The sequence below is a fragment of the Ambystoma mexicanum genome, chromosome 4p, assembly GCF_040938575.1.
Source record: "Ambystoma mexicanum isolate Mex_15411 chromosome 4p, UKY_AmexF1_1, whole genome shotgun sequence".
NCBI lineage: Eukaryota > Metazoa > Chordata > Amphibia > Caudata > Ambystomatidae > Ambystoma > Ambystoma mexicanum.
Window position 1 is genome coordinate 1,183,158,593 of NC_090927.1, and position 13,153 is coordinate 1,183,171,745.

Genomic DNA, 13,153 nt, shown 5'->3' on the forward strand with positions numbered 1-13,153 from the left:
TGTTTGAACACTTCTGCTGGTGGGAGTTGGGTGCCTGAAAGTGGTGCGCTGAGTTGGAAGGAAATATGGAGTTGGGCAGGGAGTCTCCATATGGGGAAGTTTTCTTTCTGGGCGGCGTCTTTGAAAAGTTTTGGTAGTTGTTTACTGTTCAGATGTATTTGTACAGAGGGTTGGGAAATTAAGCCGAGATGGTTACGTCTGAGTATGTATAGGCTGCCCAGGCAACACCTGCGCGAGGAGAGGGAGGTTGAATGGAAGCATAAGGCTAGACAGCAAAGAGCTGGTTTGAAGGATGTCTTAACTTTTGAAATGTGTGTTTTGTCAAAAATGAAAAAGGGGGCAGGGTTTTATAAAGAGTTGGTACTTAGCAGAGTGGATGGGGTAGAAGCTGGGTACATTTGGGGGGTATTTGAATGTTCATAGGGCATTAGTCTGTTAGGGTTGCCATGCCAGGTTAGCGTCGTTTGTGCACTTTGACCTGTCGCATGAAAGAAACCATTTTCGCACAATCAATGGCTCTTTGGGTTGATGGCATCTCTTGGACATAGAGATTTTGCTCCCATCCATATCCTGAACTATTCTTGTTCCCGGGAGAAAATGGAGGCACGGGTTGTGAAACCACGCGGCAGTTCACTAGGAAACATTAATTGTTTACAAATTCTTGGGCCTGTATATACACGACTGAATCAAGACACCCTGATCCATGGGCACCTTCTGTGAAGACATTTAGCCAACTGGAAATCCCCTTGCAGCCCTGCACAAGCTCTGCAACCCGGCTGCACAGGGATAACCCAGCGGCAAAAAGACTCTTCTTACATGCATATTTACCATCTGCAGTTCCCGCCCCTTCTCTTGGCCCCGTCCCCACGGCATCTTCCTGCTTGCTGCTGAGTGGGCTCGGAGCACACATTGGGGGGGCGGGGCACCTCTTCATTCTATCACCAGAAGTTGGGAGATGTGATTTGGGCAGTGGGACGAGGAGAAAGTAGGGGGGAGAGCTGAATGTATCAGTAAACCCCGGGAGTAGCCTGAGGGATTCTGCATCTGCAGGTCAGGCTACACCCAGGGGGGTGCCCTTCGGCATCTTCACCCCACAAAGGCAGATCAGGCATGCTCAGAAGCCAGGTGGTGATTTGCAGGAGGGAGCTATGAATGGAGCTATTGTCGGAGGGCCACCTCATGCATGGGGAATAGCCGCATGTTTTTCACATCATGCTTCATGTCTGTGGCTGCACCCATGGAAGAGAGATGCCCTGGCTGGTGAGAGAGACCAAGGCAACTGTCCTTACTCCTGGGTGATATGATATATGATTTGGTGTTTATAACGTGCCTTTACACAAGTGTTTCACAACAAAGGAGGGGAGGCAGAGGGGTGGCAAGACAAGCGATCTTACTAGGCCTTGTGACATTCAGATCATGCAAGTGCAAAGAGAAAGTGCAGGGGAGAGGGTGAGGGGAGAAGTGCAGAGAAGGGGAAAGTGCAGCCAGGGCAGCAGGGCTCTGAGTAAGTGTGAGGATGGCAGAGGACTACACAAGTGCAATCCCCAGTCGGGAGTGCTAGGTAGGCCAGAAGGCAGTGCAGGGTTACTGGTCAAAGGGGGGACATGGCACCCTGTGTGAATCTGAGGCCAACCACGCCACCAGTCAGGACGAGCACACAGGTAGATTAGCAGAGGAGAGGGAAAGAGAAGGACGAATAGAAGAGGATGGACTTGAGCAGCTTCCGGAACTTCAGGTGGTCCGGCTCAAGTCTGAGAGGGACAGGGAGGCCATTCCAGAAGGAGACACCTGCTGAGGAGAGAGATCTACCCCCTACTCTTTGTTTGGAGAAGCGTCTGACCAGCAGAGAGTTTGAGGTAGCTGAGCGGAGGGCTCTACAAGGAAGGTATTTAGGAAGAGTGTGTTGGATATAGAGAGGACCACGGCCGCAGAAAGCCTTATGGATGATGCAGAGGGTCTTGAACTTGATCTTTGCAGCCACCGGGAGCCAGTGGAGAGATTTCAGGGCTTTAGAGGTGCAGACCCTGGGCTCGAGGCCAAGGATACGCCTTGCAGTCCTGTTCAGGATTCGTTGAAGAGGGCGACGAGCAGAGTTAGGAAGATTAAGAAAGAGGCTGTTGCAGTAGTCCGGCCTGGAGGGAACCAGAGCTCTGGAGACAGTGACCTTCTGGGGTAAGGTGAGAAAAGGTAGGGTACCTCTGAAGAGGTGCAGCTGGAAATGGGCCTTCCGGCAAGGTCCATGATTTATTTCAATAAATGGGACGCTGCGAAGCATCCAGTTCATTGAAACAAAATACTTCGCTCTTAGCGCCCCTGTTTCCAGATTTAAAACCTGAGGTGCTAATATCAATAAAACACCCTATTCGGGGGTCCAATTCAGTGTTAACGGCCCGGTGCCCATCGGTATGGCCCTCACCATGCTTTGGCCTATGCCTTGGGCCCCGGGTCATAACCACCCGATCTGGCCTACCGGATCTGGTGTTAGAACTTTAATATGTTCCCACTATTTGGGCGTGAAAATAGCACCCAAATACCAAAAGTACTCGATTATGTTAATTGATGTTAAATGGTATTTCTTGACACAGACTACACAATATTCAGAATGTACTCACAACAATCTTTAATATAACAACCTCCTCATCATGAATAAAAATGAAGGCCGAGAAAATGTGGCCAATGCTTTTTCGAACGTATTCTTCTTCTGTTGTTACCTGGTGTCCAAGACATACTGGATTAATAAGCACAATATTATCTGAACACATTAGGTGGTGCCCACTCCCCCACTTTCTTTTCTTACATTTTCTGCACATTGAGTGGAAGAACACCCATTATACTGTTTGAGGAGGTAGAACTTATCACAGATGAAAAAGCAGAAACTATAGGTTTCGCACCACACAAGACAGATTTAGTACTAAATCTAATCAGATACAGAAGTAACGTTATCCAGAGGAGAGATCCCTCTGGGAAAATAAAACAATTAGAATACTGTATCTGCAATGAGATTAAAAGGACATTGCATGTGGTGAAATTAGACCGATACTGAGAAGCATAAATAATCCCTTGGGGACTCTGTATTCCATTGAGACTCACATTCTAAAAGGAAAGCAAAGAATTTCTAAAGAAGTGGGAACATATTTAAGTGATAACACCAGATCCGGCAGGCCAGATCGGGTCGCTATGACCTGGGGCCCAAGGCATAAGCCCAAGTATGGTGAGGGCCAAACCGATGGGCACCGGGCCATTACCACCGACCCGGCCCCCCGGATCAGGTGTTTTATTGATATTAGCACCCCAGTTTTTAAATCTGGAAACCAGGGGTGCTAAGAGCAATGTATTTTGTTTCAATTAACTGGATGCTTCGCAGCGTCCCATTTATTGAAACAAAATACTTAAGATGGCTGCCATGGATCTGGGAGGCAGGGCTCCGTATGGAGCCCCTCTTCCATTTCAATGGCTTCCAAAGTGGCTGGAGCAGTGGTGATTGTGCAGCTGCCGCCAAAAGAAATCAGGCAAGTGGGGGTGGGAGGGGAGGTTTGGAGAAGATGGCGGGGAAAAGAAGCAGCCAACAGATTGCTTGGAACATGGGATTAGATCGTGGGATTCAGCACGCGATCTGAGCAACTCGATTGGTTGGCTCCCTAGCCCACGGTGCTAATTTAAACAAATGCTCACTTGATTTGATAGTATTAACAATCCAGGAATTATCAAAGATCATAGATTCTCTTCAGGAAGATATTAAGGATATCCAGGACAAATTGGCTGAGCCTTTGTGTAAGCACAAAATAGAACAAATATTAAAGGACATTTACAACAACTGTGAACAATATCACACTGGGTTGGAGCCGAGAAAATCAGAAAGTTCAGAAGATACACTTATGACGAGGTATATTCTTGGATGGATAAATACAAGCACCCATCAGGAACAGCCCAGCATAGTCGTTGTTCTGATATGCCTAGTTCTGACCAAGACATTACACAAGTAGACACAGTTCAGAATCAGAACAATTTAAAGGGGCTGACATCAATCGACCGACAGCGGAAGATATCACCATTGGCTCAGTACAAGGGCCTTCAAGTGTCCAATCTTCTGCAACTTCTTCCTCTTTTTTTAGAGAAAGAAGCAAAAGGAAAAGATTTTGCAGGGGATGGAGGAAGTGGTCACAACCACAGAGTACAAACACACATTCAGAAGTAGAAAAGCTGCTGCAATTGGAATTAGAGCAAATCATTATGCGGCCAAGTTGGTAATCAGGCAAAGGTGTTTGAGTTTGGTTTCTGGAATTTCATTTGGAAGCCAATGAAGCTGTATTTTCTGATTTGGAGAAGAATCTGGAGGTGGGATGTAAGGAAATGTTTGTTCAAGAAGTCGGTATTGGAAATCTGGACATTTTCTAAGGAAATATTCAGAGGCTCTGGTCCCTCACATAACTAGAAACAAGATATTGAAATTGCAACTTCAACAACAAAAATCAGTGCCTCACTTTTTCATTGTCACAGTGCTCACTCACCTGAGTGGCGGTGTCCTTTTGGGGGCTGCCAGCTCTACCCAATGTGGCGTTTTGGGGGTACTTCACGCTGGGGACATCCATGCCTCAGTCACACCTTTTTATTTGTCGCCGGCCCTGCTGCATGGGGGCTGCCATGTTCTTTGCAGTGTGCAGACGCATTGGACCAGCAGTAATGATCCACGCATGCACTGTACACTGTGTTCGGTCCGTTGCTTGGGGCAACCACAGACCAGAGGCCGGGCCTTGTTTTCGCACTAATACAAGTAAATGGGGATGGCGACGAATAACATGCAGCGTCACAATGCTCTTCCTTGACAGGTGATGTTGTAGGGTTCTTCCTGTGCTCACCTTCTATCCTTGTCCTTTCTCTCCTTCGTGTTCATTCCTCACCATCCATTGTTGCGCCCAGTCATGTAGCCAGTCTCGTTACAGTCTACTCCCCTCTCCTATCAGTTGCCAGGCATTTCGCACGTCATAACTTGCTCCTGGTTATTTATTTTATTTTTTGTATTTGTAAAGCGCACTGCAGCCCAAAGGTATCGAGGTGCTGTTGCAAGCAGGTGACTTAGTTACAGGTGAGAAGGATTGCTTGTGGGTTACAGAGAGCAGAAACCTAAGCAAAATGCAAGAAAACAGACACATGGAGAAGTTGCATAACTCACAATACGCAGCGACGCACAGAGTTTACAGTGCATGAGTACATGGATAGACACGAGATGGGAAGCAACAGGAAATGCTGAAGCCCCTTTATACAGACAACAGTGTTTTAATGGCTATGCTGGTTGTCTTGAAGTTCCAACAATTGCCACCTCCCATGTACAGTACATGCACTGTCCTTACACCACATTCATCGTGGGTGAGGAGCTGCCGTCGCTCCTGGTCTGAGTTTACTTCACTTCAGCCCAGAGAGTGCGTGGTTCTACCCCACTTCCCACCTGCCAGACCAGACAGAGACCGCCATTGCCGTGGCGACAGCTGAACGACGCCGGCTCCAGAAAAGGGTACGAGGGCGCAACACCAGACACAGAGTTTAATAAACCGTTGCCTGCTTAACTAATTCGAAAGGCGTCCATTAGTTAAACAATGTACTGGGCTAATTCAACTCTGATATTTTCGTCGAATGTTGTCACAAAAGATCTTAAAATTTATTCTAGCAATTTTGTTCGACTGAGAGTTGACCTTGTGTCAGTTTATAAGGCTGCATTGGAACAATGTGCAGTCCTTTTCGAAATTGCTTGGAAAAAGGTATGGCGGCACGCTCGGTCTAGGTGGCGGCCGTATGGACCACGGGACTTTGACACGGGCAGTGGAACCGGACTGTGGCAGAGGCAACGAGAATTTAGCAGTGGCAAAGGGTCTTTTGTGTATCTCTATCCATATTCACTTCAGTATATTGACACAGCTGAGGAATCCTGTTAATAATTCCACACGCCCCAGATAAAAGCAAGACTTTGTTTTGTTCCTCGCGCTATTGAGCCTTTCTCAGGCAAGTCCAGCCCCACGCCAATGGCAGCTTATTCACAGTATTCCAATTCTGGTTGATGACTCTTTTATGCAGAAGATGAGGAAAGAAGCCCTGCTCTGTGGCAGCACATGTAATGTTGTTTTACCTTATAAAGAAGATGTGGTGGAATTTGTATGTTTCTTTTTTTTGTATTTAGGAGTTGCTTGTTCAATTCTTAATTTCAAAACTCATCAGCAAATGATGATGGTTCCAACCTGAGTTCTGTGATGGCGGCGCGTGGTGTGCAATTGAGGACTTGGGGCATAGTATGGAAAATAGATTTTTTTCCAAAGACAGGGTGCAGAGTGGTTAACAATGAGCTGTTTTTGTTTTCCAAACTCGTGCTCGAAAAAAAATATAGAGGGTGAAAATGTTGATCGATATTTAAATAAAAAAGCAGCCCCAGAAAAGCAAAGGAGTTTGAGGGTCTTTAGCACAGTCAGTTTTCCAAATAATATTAGCATCAACTCATTTGGCAGAATTGAAAGGCGATTTGGAGGGTTCTGTGTGTTCTGGTTCAAACTGTATTCTTTAAATTCTCCACTCTGGCAAGTTCAGTAGTTGAAAACACATGGTATGAATGCCTGAAAATTACCTATGAAACAATCAAATTTTTGATGGCGATTCCCCCGTACCCTCCATTGCTTCACCCTACCCCCATCCACATCTATTCCCCAACCCACCTCCACACCTTGCAATGCCTTCAATTATATGTATTCCTCTGCCCTTAACACCTCCGTCCAATGGACTCCCCATTCCCATATACACCGGAACCGTAACACCCACCCGCTCTGCGTGTGTATCAACACTGCACACTGCTCTGGGTCGTAGAGACTCACCTGCCTTTTCTGCTCCTGAAGTGGACTCTTCCTACCCTCACACTGCCCCCACACAAGAAGCAACGAGAAACCTCTTCTCTGAGACCCGGCCCGCAGCCCATCTAGCCAATGGCTAGATGGAATATTATGCATCAATCCAACACTGTTGACAGGAATAACAGACACAGAATTGTTTGCTACCAAAGACGATGAGGTGGAAGAGGTAGTGTTCGAGCTCAGCATACCATGTCCAGTACATATGAAAAAAAGAGCAGTGTCTCTAATGACACAATTATCAAAGAAAGAAAGAAAATATTTACAGGAGGATCTGGATAAAGTTCCCAAGACTCTGTGGACACAAGGGCCCCATGATGTAGGAATACGAAAAGGGACAGGGGCAGTACACATTGAACTAAAAGAAGGAGCACTGTTACCACAAGTGAAGCAAACCCCCCTCTCCCGAGAAGCAGATAAGGGCAGATAAGGGCATATATGAGACATTGCATGCCCTATGGCAGAAAGGTATATTACAGGAATCAACATGGCTATCTATCCTATCAAGAAATCAAAGGGAGGGTTTGGTGTTTTATACAGGATTTACACCCCCTTTACAATATCATCGAAGCAGAATCCATTGGTTCAGGGCGGAGGATGCATGTACCTTATACCTCCATCATGTGCAATCTCTGATACACAATCTTCTTCTTCTCTTCTGGGGGGGGGGAATTCGATACGTATCTCACAGAACTTACAAAATTCACTACAATATGTATCCTTGCAGACGAGGACTCGAATGCACACTGAGCTAAGTGAAGAAGGACAATTCCAACAAACAGCACCTCTTTATCTGGTGGACAAAGTACTGATGAAGAACCACATTTGAAAGTGGAAAGAAGTGTGCTTTACAGGACTTCATAGAGTCTTCTATTCAACACCAACAGCAGTCAAGATCGATGGTCGAAGGGGATGGTTTCACATCACCAACATACGCAAAGATAGGAGTACTGCTTCCCATTGACATGAGGAGCAAAGCACAGTCCAGCGGGAAGTATTTACGAAATGTCATTAATTTTTCTTTCAGCGTTTAGAGTGTATAAAAACACAGCGAAGGAAGAAGAGACAATAGCGTGGTGGAGAAAAGGCAAAGACGTTCAATGTTATGGAGTTTGATAATGTTAACATGTTTTAGTATAGCATTCATGTTTTATTTTTATTTTGTTCTAAAAGAAATATTGGTATGCAGTCAGAATGATAAAAGGAAAAAGGAATGTGGTGGAAGAAGGGAGTTTTCATCATGACACTGACAAAGAGCCAGGTTTATCATCTGGAAACATTTGGTATGAGTAGATGTTCTGTGTGGGGAGGGAAAGGGCAAATGGCACTTGCTACGTCTGCTCTCTCATCCCACACGTTATTGGAGCGTCCAATGTTTTCTTACCACGTGGTGTGCCCTTTGAGGATGCAGGTTGCCTAATGCAACTGGACCTCTGTAAAACTAACGGTTTATTTTAAGGACCAATTGTCACAGTATAGTGGGTGGATGAAGAGGGAAAAGTGCATGCAGATAACTATGTGGAATTAAACAAAATGGCTGAAAATATATAAACACAAAATATGGTAGTAGACTACATAACTGAAGTATCTAAAAGGGGAACTGACAATAAGTGTACACACAAGATTGCAGTGCATAAATAAAGAGGGACAAAGCATTCCCTGGTGTCATACAAGACCATCAATGACAATATAAGGAGCAGTGTGGTATGAGGGCGAAAGGAATGGGGGAATAATGCAATTTCATGCTGAAGGGTTGGTGGGATTTGAACAAAGCGTGTTAGCTAAGGTAAATGACAGCTGCAGAATAAACTGGGGAAAATAAGAACATGCATTGACTTTGTTACATAAAAGGCATCAACCAGTTAACATAAAGAGCGTCACACAATTTCCTCTGTGTTTCAGGTCCAGTCTATTCATTTGAGCATTAATAAGCCCTGCCAAGGTGATGAGGGGTGCAGCACTGACGCAGGGGACTGCTGTCATTATGGACATTTGGTGGGCCTGTGGATCAAAGGCCTATGCCCAGCTGCCTACCGCTGGAGCAGACTTTTTGCAACTGCCACTCTGTACAGCCCCACCCTGGTGGTGCCTCGAAACAGCATTGCCATGGAGATTGTGATGCAGGAAACAACAGCACAGCAAAATGAGTGGCAAACATCGCTGAGCAGAAGGAAACAGGAGGATAAATACTTTTTGAAAAAACTGCTATTCCTGATGAATTCCAGCTCTTCTGGTCACAACTCACATGCTATGAGTTGCTGCAGTTGGCCAATTCAACAGCAAAAGGGCTGAACACAATAAAGGAAGAATTGAGGGTTCTACGTTTGATGGCCCTCCAAAATATGTATGTCTTGGACCTATTAACTGCTATCGAAGGAGGTGACTGTGCTAAGTTTGAAACAAGCTGTTGCACAGCATAACCCGATGGAGAGGCTTCCAATGGAACATTGACAGCAGTAGTAAGTGAAATACAGACACTCCGAGAATGAATGACCAGCAAATCTAGTGGAGTGCAATCCAGTAACTGGCTAGACCGCATGTTCACATAGGTTCCCACCTGGCATTCTGGAGTATTTCGAGTGACAACGCCTGCGTTGGTCCTCCTGCTCATCACCTTCTGCATTGGCAAATTTATTTTTAGACTATATATTAACAAAGACAACGATTAATGATGCCCCTGGGTGTTGAGAAGGCAAATAAAAAAGAGAAGGGTACTAATAAACTAATGGGGGACAGTGTGAAGGATAGTCTTGCTGGATGGGTTTGGACACAACCTGAGGATTTAGAAAACTATGAACAATTTTGGATATCCTGTCTTAAGGACGGGCAGGGGTGTTTTTGGGTGAGGGAATCAGTGGATACTTGGGAAGAAGATGGGAGTGACATGGCAAGATTGCAAAAAATGTGGATTCACAAAGATAGTAGAAGAAAAAGAATGGGGTTGCAAAAAGAAGTTAGTAATTGATAAATCAATAAAATGGGGGAATATTGTAGTAAAAATACAAGTTCAGGCGGAAAAGAGGCGCAAACTTACCAGTTGCTACAGTACCGGTTGACCTGGGAGGGGGCTGTCCCAATAATCCCTTGGCTATTATGACTAAACTAAAGAATGCCTCAAAACGAGAGTGTCTCATGTGTAAGAAACTAAAACTAAGATGGACCATAGGTAAGTATAATAGAATTAACGTAAGGCTGAGGCGCTGTAAAAAGGCCTCAAGGTATGCTTTTTCTAAATTGTGTGTTCAGTTTATTAATCGCTTAGTAGCTGCAGGGGCTGGTAGCATGCTGTAAGTCTCACAATTCTAGGATGGCATGGTAAGAAGGAAAAACAATGTTTGTTACTTTTGCAGTCATAATGGGAGCGCATGGGTCTTGTTGAAAGGCAATGCATGCACAATTATCTTATAATTCGGTACGGTTCATTTACGAAGCCTTGTCTGCTGGCGGTTTCAAAAAGCCCACAGCGGTTTCAAATCGTCCATTCAATGCATTTCTACCTTTGAAGAAGTCAAAGAGTTCCTGATGTGTTATTTTAATGCAATAAATTGTTCTTAGTTCAAGGCTCCGACCAGTGTCATGGTAGAAGGCTTTCTCATGAGAATAAAGATCAGATGACCGGGACAGATGAATAAAGTTCTGCTGGTCATCTGGAATGTTTCAATGGTTTGACATACAATGTGGGAATGGGGGGTTGGATTGTGACATCACATGGGCTAGCCAAGGGTGGTATGGTATGTTTTGTTGAACCCAATCACAACACAGCAATGTATTTTTTCCATAAAGATGTATATGTGTTTACCAATCAGCTGTGGGCAGAATGATTTATTGTGTTGCAAAGGTCCTTATGCTAATTTATTGAGATTATTATAAAAACCATTGACTTCGGGGCTTTTCTTCAACAGCGCCTTTTGATGCAGTTCTGTCCCATGCTCTGTTTGAAATTGCTGTCCCCGTTGTGTCTGGGCCCTGAAAAAAACTCTGTTACTTCTTGCTTGGCGTACATTGCTTTTTTAACTACTTTTAAAAATGTTACTACCAAGCTCTGCAGTGACCCCCTGCACAAATGTATGTGCAGAAAACTGGTCATTGTGCAATTAGAGGGCTTTTCTGGAGACTATTAATAATGTGCAATATATTCAATGGATAGATGGTTAGAAATCCACCCTCCCACTCCAAAAGACTAAATCAGGGTAGTTCAACCCCAGTCCTCGAGGGCCAGAATCCTGATGGGTTTTCAGGATATTCTCCATTAATATTAATGACAAAGAATTTGCATACTTTTAGAATCATTGTATGCAAATGTATTTTATTAATATAAATGCAGAGATCTGCTAGCGTTGACACATGACACTACAAGCATCAAGTCAACAACAACAAGGAAACAGCCCGCACAACCCTGTTCACACCATATTCAATGGAATGTGAATGTGAACTGGGTGTCAATGTATAGGACTATCATACAGTACCTGTGGATTGAAAAGAGATATCCACAATCCATTAGTGGCTAGTATAATCTATTAGAGGCAATGTCAATTAATTCAGGGCCATGGATACACCCTCATCCTCTTTGCGGCCCTATTGTCACACTCAATCAAGGTGGCAGAATGCATTGACCGCCTCTGTGAGCAAAAGAGATATCCAAACAGGTCTCATGTGGCTCAATTGTGGGCTTGTCTCTGGTGGGTTTGGGTGCTTGTTCTTGATCAGGCATCACTTTAAGGGCAGCGATTTCTAGCGTTTAATTTAGGGGAAGGAGAAGGAAGATCCTGTATGATGTTTCTGGTTGAAACTTGGCATCATTAGTAATGCATCATTGCTGGATTCATGGTCTCTCAGTGGGAGGTAGTGGAGGAATTTCCTCATGATGTATTCTGGGCCCCTTCCATGGAAGGCATGTTGGATGATGCAGAGAGTTTCAAAGTGAACCCTCAGGAGGCAATGGAGTGTATAGTGGGCTGGGGTGATGTCTTCCTATCTATTTAGTCTTAGCAGCAGTCTGGCTGCTCTGTTTGGGACTCTTTGAAGTCTATTGAGTAGATATTCTGGGAGTCCAAGGTAGAGACCATTGGTGTAGTCAAGTCTTGAGAGCACAACTGACATAGTCCAGTACGTGGAGGTCAGGAAGGGCGTGATGAATCAGATACTATGGGGCTGGAGGAAGCAGCTCCTTATGATGGCCATAACCTGGGGATCAGTGTGAGATTGCTTTCCATCACGATTCTGAGGTTTCGCATGGTTGTCATTGGCTGGAGGTAAGTATCCATTTCACAAGCCAGGAAAGCGGTATGGGGTTTGTTGGTGTGGCAACGCAGATCATAAGCTTTGTTTTGGTTGGATTGAGTTTCAGTCTGTTAGTGGTTATCCAAGAGTCCATTGGCCTCATTATGACATAGGCGGTAGACGTGCCTGTAATATGTGTCTTTATTGTCCGGTGCCCGCGAATGTGCAATTACCGGTCATTACGGCCCTGCCAGACCCGGTAATTGTCCATTTTCGGGCGCCAGAAAAAAGACGCTGCCCATTCCCATTCAGCCCCATCGGCAGAAAGGCACCGCGAGCACAACTCGTAGTTTGCCCATCCGGGAACTACGGTACCGGCATGCTTACTGGTTCCCCTAGTTCCCAGACCGGCAAACTTATAATGAGGCCCCATGTATTCAAAACATTCACTGAGGTCAGGTTTGGTTGTTTTAGAATTATTGGCAAGCTTGTAAATGATTTGTGGGATGGCTGCATAGCTGGAGCATGTGAATTTTGATCTGGTAAAGGTTTCAGTAGTTGGGTTATGTAGATGTTAAAGAGTAGAGGCGAGAGACTGGAACCTTGCACCACTCTGCATGTCAGCATGCAAAGATGGGAGCTGAAAGTGGCTATTAGTGGTGGTTTACGCTATCTTCGTCAAGAAAGAGGCAATCCCGTTTAGGGCGATGCATTTTACTCCAATACCTTCTAGTCTTTTCAGTCCGATCCCTTGGCTGATAGAACCCAATGAAGGGGCCAGCAGGAGAAGTGCACTGGATGAGTTGGTCTTTGCGTTGCATGATCCAAAGGCAAGCAATCTTTTGTTGTTGGAGGTTTATCTATACTTTTTGGGTGGGCTCAAATGGTTGCCGGGAGGGTTCACTGAAAACATCAATTGCTAATCAAATTCTAAACTAATAACCAGTTTGATCAAAATACGAGTCTCAGGACAACAATTGGAATTTGGGGGATACTGCTCGCAGCATTCAACACTCCTTGTATGGGAGACAGCCGGCCCACTGATCAGC